This window comes from Cicer arietinum, chromosome 4 (assembly GCF_000331145.2).
Source record: "Cicer arietinum cultivar CDC Frontier isolate Library 1 chromosome 4, Cicar.CDCFrontier_v2.0, whole genome shotgun sequence".
NCBI classification, from domain to species: domain Eukaryota; kingdom Viridiplantae; phylum Streptophyta; class Magnoliopsida; order Fabales; family Fabaceae; genus Cicer; species Cicer arietinum.
The window spans coordinates 33,758,462-33,765,955 of record NC_021163.2 but is presented as its reverse complement, the minus strand read 5'-3'; the positions used below and the strand labels follow the sequence as shown (position 1 = coordinate 33,765,955).

General features: G+C 29.1%; 1 pseudogene; it reads right to left on the bottom strand.

Moving 5' to 3' along the window:
• Window positions 1–1,523: 1,523 nt before the first annotated feature.
• Window positions 1,524–4,075, bottom strand: LOC101498405 (uncharacterized; annotated as a pseudogene).
• Between the last annotated feature and the right edge of the window lie 3,419 nt (window positions 4,076–7,494).

The window sequence follows — 7,494 nt, the reverse complement described above, 5'->3', positions numbered from 1 at the left end:
ATGGGTGACACAAATTGAAAAAGGACAGTGTTGTTATTGTTTGCAATGAGCTTTTCGTGTAGCCTAGGAATATGGGAGTGATGATGTAATGACATATTCATTATGAACTTATGCAAATGACTCATAGATCTTGCTACGAGACTACATGACTTTTTATTGTACATAAGAACTTATAAAAAAATGATCCTTGTGTCCTAAATAGATCACCCTAAATATAAGGGTTTCTATTTCTAGAGTGGTACTAATGACTTTCTCATCAAAGGTCTCTAGAGTCAAGTAGTGTAATACAACCATACATAGGAAGAGGATCCTACATAATGGTATTCATAAAACAATCTCACTCTAGATGAAATTGTCACGATACCAAAATCAAAAGCACATTCGACGGGAATATTACTAGCAACCTCCCACTCCCTAAGCTGCATTCAGGTCGGGTATAAGTATAAGTGTGTAAAAGTGTATACAATGTGTGTGATGGAAGTAATAAAATATAAATAATTTTAAAATCATTAATACTGTAATAAAAGAAATATATATAGAAGGCATGGTTGCTCACAATAATAACAATTATATTTATAAATGAAATAGACAAAAATGAAAAACATAGGCTTAATTGCACTTTTGGTCCCTCTATTATAGGTGAAAATCGAAAGTAGTCCCCCCATTTTGTTTCTCCCCAGTTTTAGTCCCCCAAACAGAATTTGAGTCCAAATCATGATGAGTTGTCATTTTTTTAATGACGTGTCAATAAAAAGCTGACGTGGCAGACGCATACGTGGAATAAACTTATTATTATATTATTTCTGATTAAAAAATATAATTTATATTTTTAAAAATCATTATTATAATTGTTAAAAATCATTATTACAAATAAAATTTATTTGTTAAAATTAAATTAAAAGAAAAAACACCTAAAATCAAAAATCCTAAACAAATCAAAATCAAAAGGATTCACTCATGAACCCTAAAATCATGAACCCTTAATATAAGTAAGGTTTTTAAATAGGCTTTCAGACCAGACCAAACTTTTAAAAAGTTCAGGTCGGTCAGACCGGAAAAAAAAAAAAAAAAAAAAACTATATGATAGGCCGTATGTCAGACTTAGACCTAAAAAATTAATTGTTACGAAACTCATGCATTTCAAAGTCTAACTTGACCTGACTTATTCCCACCTCTACTTGTAGTTATTAAATTTATTACGGCCAAACCAAAAAAAAAGATTAGTGTAGCCATCCATTTTAAATTTTAAGACTTAAAATGATTTGCATAGTAATTAAACCAAAAACAAATTTAGTGTAGTCGTCGAGCTTAATTTCTACGTAGTGACTGCACATAAATTTGGCATAATTACGACTTATTTTTTATTAATTTGGCGTAATTACCAGTGGCGGATCTTGACCGAAAAGGTTGGGGTGGCCGACATAAAAATTAAATATATAAATAATATTATATAGCAAAAAATTAAGTTGTAATAAACACAAAGTGAAATATCAAATAATTTAACTATATGATTTAAGAATACTTTAAAGTAATGCTCTACGCTCTTTAATTAACTTGAAATCATCAATAATAGACTCAGAAGTGATACTTGCAGCAATTTCCCTTTCAATATAAATCGTCATGGTATCTGCCAAAAAGTCATCTTCCATCTTGTTTCTTAACCTTGATTTAATAATTTTCATTGCTGAAAAAGATCTTTCAGTTGTGGCAGTAGAAACCGGAAGAGTCATGATAAGACGAAGTAGTCTATCAATCAAGTAGAAATTTTGCGTCTTTTCAGTTGCAATCAAACATGAGCACAATTCTAGGATAGTTGATAAATTCTTCAAATTTAAATCTTGACGAGCATCAATTAAGAAATGTTGGAGTTGAAATTTCAAATTAATCTTCTCTTGCATGTTGAAATCCACAGGATAATATTTTTCAACTAGAGTGCAAATTTTTTCAATGTTAAAAGATTTATAATTATCCTTAGGAGTCAAAACACAACTTAGAGTTAACAAATCTGTTGCTTACTCACTAAATCTGTTATTCAACTCTTGTAATTGTTGATCAATGGCAGTAAAAAATATTTCAACTCTAAAATAATGCTCTATTGTAACCTGACCTTGTTGAAGACGAGATCGTCCAAATTTTGTTGTTGAATGAACATCGTTGAGATCAGGAATTTCAATATCATGTTTTTCACAAAAGTTCTTCACTTCAGTAAATAATGCATCCCAACCATCTTCTCTCAATACTTGAATAAGATACTTTGTTGTTCCAACCAAACACATGGCATTAACTATATCCTGAGATTGTTGTTGTAAGGCTTGACAAAGTATATCAGTTATCCCCATAATTTTTTTCATCAAATGCAAGATAAATATAAAATCAAACGCCTTCAAATAATTATAAGCACTATCAGCATCCCCACGTGTAGAATAACTTGCTCTTTCATTTGTAATTTTTTTTAAAACAATACAAGTTGCCTCATACATATTTATCAAGCTACAAATAGAAGAGAAATGTGATCCCCAACGAGTATCCCCAGCTCGTTTCAAAGTACCAATTTGATTTATACCTTTACCAGTTACAATCTCATCAATTTCTAGCAAATGTGCAATTTCCTCTAATTGAGCAGCTTGTAACTCATCATGACGCTTAGTAGAAGAACAAACAACATTAACAACAAAAGTGAGCTTCTCAAAAAATTTATGAATTGGAACAATTTCTCTTGATGCACTAACCAAAGCAAGTTGCAATCGATGAGCAAAACAATGGACATAGTATGCGTAAGGACAATCTTTCATAAACAGTGCTTGTAAACCGTTCCATTCTCCTCTCATATTACTAGCACCATCATACCCTTGACCACGCATGTTAGAAACATCAAGATTATGTCGAGAAAGTATATCACATACTTTTTCTTTCAGAGTTAAAGTTGTAGTGTCTTTAACATGTGCCACAAAAAAAAATCGCTCTTGTATTAAACCAACTTTGTCAACAAATCTTAACACAAGAGACATTTGTTCCCTTTTTGATTCATCACGAGCTTCATCTACAACGATGCAAAATTTGGAATCACCAATTTCTTCACATATATGTTTTCTCACCCTACTAGAAAGAATATGCAAAATCTCTTTTTGAATTTGATGTGAAGTATATTTAGAATTATATGGAGCATTTTCCAACACAACTTTCGCAACTTCATCATTGTAAGTTGCCAAGAGTTTTATCAATTGAAGAAAATTGCCTTGATTTCTTGACCCGCTAGTTTCATCATGTCCCCTAAAAGCACAAGCTTGAAGTGTTAACCAACGAACAGTGTCAATTGATGTCTTGAGACGTATTCGATTCTTCAAAATTTGTTCTGAGCTTTGCACTTGAAAAGTATTCCTAATATGTCCATCTTGATTCAACAAGTCTAGACAAGCTTTCATTGCATTGTTGTGTGGTGAGCAAGGATCCATCCCTATGTGTTTGAGAAAAGCGCAAAATTTTCCATTTTTAACTTTCTTCCAATTTCTAAAACCTGTACCAATGAAGACATCTGATCCAGGACGTCCAGTTGGTCTTTTGCTAAATAGATAGCATGGTAAACAATATGCAGCATCTTTAGAAGGTGAATATTCTAGCCATGAAGAAAATATGTTAAACCAAGCATATTGAAACCGTCTTGGATGAACCTCGTTGCCAGATAAAGGATATTCTTTTAAATTTATTTGATAAGGACCAAATTTTAGATACGCTTTTCGTATTGCATCCAATTTATTTGGTGGATATTGCCAAATTTGAGGGCGCTTTCCGGGATCACGTTCTAAACATTTCTCAAAGTCATCTTCGAAAACTCTAGGAACCTTGGAAAGACGAATATTATTTTCTTCAATTCTTGGATTCTCAGAGATAGTTTCAGATGTAGAAGTTATAATTTCTTCATCTCTTTCACCGTCACAAAATTTCCTCTTGAAAAAAGAATCAATTCTTTTACTCTTCTTCATTCTCACAAACTTATCTAAATCAATCAATTATATGCAACAAAAAAACTAAAACACTTTATATGGACAAAAAAACTCAAACAAAAATAAAACAAAACTCAAACATTTTATATGCAACAAAAAAACTCAAACACTTTATATAGACATAAAATCAAACACCTTATGTGCGACAAAAAACTCAAACACTTTATATTGATATAAAATCAAACACCTTATCTGCAACACAAAAACTCAAACAAAAATGCAACAAAACTCAAACATCTTATATGCAACAAAAAAACTCAAACACTTTATATAGACATAAAATCAAACACCTTATGTGCGACAAAAAACTCAAACACTTTATATTGATATAAAATCAAACACCTTATCTGCAACACAAAAACTCAAACAAAAATACAACAAAACTCAAACATCTTATATGCAACAAAAAAACTCAAACACTTTATATAGACATAAAATCAAACACCTTATGTGCGACAAAAAACTCAAACACTTTATATTGATATAAAATCAAACACCTTATCTGCAACACAAAAACTCAAACAAAAATACAACAAAACTCAAACATCTTATATGCAACAAAAAAACTCAAACACTTTATATAGACATAAAATCAAACACCTTATGTGCGACAAAAAACTCAAACACTTTATATTGATATAAAATCAAACACCTTACGTGCAACACAAAAACTCTAATGAAAAATCAGCACTAACGTCTAATTGAAACTTCAAATTAAAATTGCAAACTCCAAATCAAAGCTTCAAACTCAACACTAACAATACAAGCTTTAAATTTCATGCATACATTAATCAAATCTAACAAAAATCAGCACTACCTAACAAAAATCAGCAATATTAAGTAGGGGTGTTTTGTCTTTTTTCCTATAAATTTTTTTTTTTTTTTTGGGGTGGCCGTGGCCCCCCCCCCCTGTCCCTATGAAGCTCCGCCTCTGGTAATTACGACTCATAATTTATATATTATAATTTTTGTGACGACTAAACCAAAAGAGAAGTTGGCATAGCTATTAATTTTAAAATAAATTTAGAAGAATTTAAATTTTTTTTAATCAAAATTGTATAATTAATCATTGATAAAATAAAAGAATGACATAAGTGGATTGAACCCATGGTACAAATAACTAACGAACAGAACAAAAGAACTGAAATTGATATAAATTATATAACTGTTTTGACAAATAGTTGTAACAACATTATTTCGAAAAAAGGACCGATTTTGTTTTTGACTAAGAAATAGTTTGTTAAAGATAAATAAATAAATAACATGAAAGAGGTTTCAGTGACTTACAGGAGAGGAAGCCGTCTTACTTAGCACATACACATAAATCTAGGTTAACAAACGTATAATGCTCGATATAAGAAAATGAAAATCGAAAGAAAAGTGTTGTATACATATGCTAACATGCCTCTATCTAGAGAAAGTGAAAAGACCATAAAGGGATTCATGATATATACAATAACGTACATAAAGAAAAATTTAGAAAATTTACCTCAACATAGTAAATTGAACTGTAGTTGTTGCTCCACTTGAGGTCTTTTTATTGTTTTTCTCTTACAGTGGAACTCTTATGTGAATTAAGGCTCCAGCATAGAGCACAATTATTTTTCTAAAAAAATTATTCAATTAGCACATTTTCTCCTCCTTTTTTGTGTGTTAAAGAATATTATTTGTAAAAATTTCAAAATGGAAAAAGAAATAAAAGACAAGAAATTAAAAATATTAATTGTGAAATAAATCATATCAAACTAAATTTTAATTAATTGTCATTATTTCGTAGTTTAGCAACAATTAGGTTTAGGTTTTTAAAAATATTTGCAATTTATGGACACAGATGTCTGCCCCATTTTCTTGCCTTTCTGTTTGTGTTTTATTTTTTATTCTATATTTTGTACTTTTATTATTTGCAAATCATTTTAATTTATAATTTAGGTTTGAGTTGGGCCAAAAGGGATGGAGATCTTGGTAAATAATAACATTAGAATTGAGTCTAAACCGTTTTTTAAAATGAATGAAACAAAATAAATTAAAAGTGGACGGTCAAAATTGGGGGTGCAACAATAGTCATTTCCTCCTTTCTTTTATAATTCATAGTCACAGTTTTTTTTTCTTTCTTCTTCTCAAATCTTAGGTTTTTTTGATATACTTCTTTCAAGTTTTCCTTTTGAAGTCTTCAATTTAAGCTAAATATGTTACTCTCATATAACTAAACAGTTAATCTTTTTGTTTTTATGTGATTTGTTCGCGTTGTCCATAGACATTGATATTTTGATCAGTTTAGATGTATTATATTTGTAGATATTTTTCATTTTATGCGATTAATTTGAATGTTGTAAATTTGTTTATAAATTTATTATTTTCAGTTTTAACAACTTTTAATTTATTTTATTCTCAAATGATATATTTTTATCAATTTAAATGAATGAATGTCATTTTTTTAATTTACATCACAAAAAGTTAAGAGTAAAAACAATTCAAACCCATGATGTTGAATTAGATGATAAAGAATAAATTTTAAAGACACAGCACAAATTGCGAGGGATTTCTTGAACAAATTTAAATCAGATATTATCTTTTGCATATTTAAATCAAAAAATTCAAACTTCCTTAATGACTCATTTCTATAAATAAAACATAGCGTAAAAAAATTATAGTTAATGTATAATAATTATTTTCATGTTTATATCAACGATATTTAAAAACAGTAATTTTAACTAATTCTTTAGTGACTAAAAACATTTGTCTCATGTATAATTTTTTAGATAAATTACAATTAGTATATTATAATTATTCTTATTTTCTTTAGAAGACATAAAAAATATCAAGTTCAACTAATTGAATAACTTACCAAGTTGCCCCCTAACATTGTAGAGATCGGACCATTATTCACCAGAAATTTTAAAATAGGCAAATAACACCCTAAAATTGAAGGGTGACCAACAATATTGTCCATCTGTTAGTTTGTTTTGTTAATGAATTTGATCTTGATGTTAATGGCTTAGGTAGTGAGTCCAGTTGTTAGTCAACTCGTTACCACGTAAGAGAGATGCTAATTGTCTGATTTTAAAATACGAGCGTTAATTTGTCTGATTTTGAAAATAAAAATGAAACTCATTTAAAAAAAAAAATTGAAACCCCATCATCATTGCAATTGTAAAATGTCCATCTATATAATTCATTCTTGTTATTCTTCCTTGATTTCATATATTTTTCTTCCAAGAACTTTAATTTATTTAATTCATTCTTCTTCCTCTTTGATAGTGTTCAAATCGTAGAAAATGAAACAATTAAAAATCACTTATTCTTCTTCCTCAATGGGTAAAAGTTTGAATCCGATGATTCTCAAATGTCATTGTAAAAGAAATATCGTTGTTAGAGTTGTTGCAACTAAAAAGAACTTTGGAAGAGAATTTTTGCATAGCCCTTCTCCAATTTAACTAATTTTTTGTAAATGATATATATATATATATATATATATATATATATATATATATGT